The following is a 268-nucleotide window of genomic DNA, read 5'->3' as shown; positions in this document are numbered from 1 at the left end:
CCTACCCACGCAGAAGCGTGGGTAGGAAAGCACGAGTGGGGGGGGGGGGAGAGGCGAGCGATGGGAGAGAAGGCGTGTAATGCGAGGAAAATTCGCGTTTTCCTTTTGTGTGGCAAAAAGGCCTCCTTGTGGCAGTCGTATTTGAAAAGACCCTTTTGTCCTACGCTCGTCTTTGTTTTTCGCTTTAATGGTGATGAAAAGCAGATTTTTTATTATTATTATTTTCTGTCTCTCATGTCATCGCCGTTGTTATTTGTTTGTTTATATG

The sequence above is a fragment of the Penaeus monodon genome, chromosome 22 (assembly GCF_015228065.2).
Source record: "Penaeus monodon isolate SGIC_2016 chromosome 22, NSTDA_Pmon_1, whole genome shotgun sequence".
NCBI lineage: Eukaryota > Metazoa > Arthropoda > Malacostraca > Decapoda > Penaeidae > Penaeus > Penaeus monodon.
The sequence above is the reverse complement of the archived record's forward strand: the minus strand, read 5'-3'. Positions refer to the sequence as shown.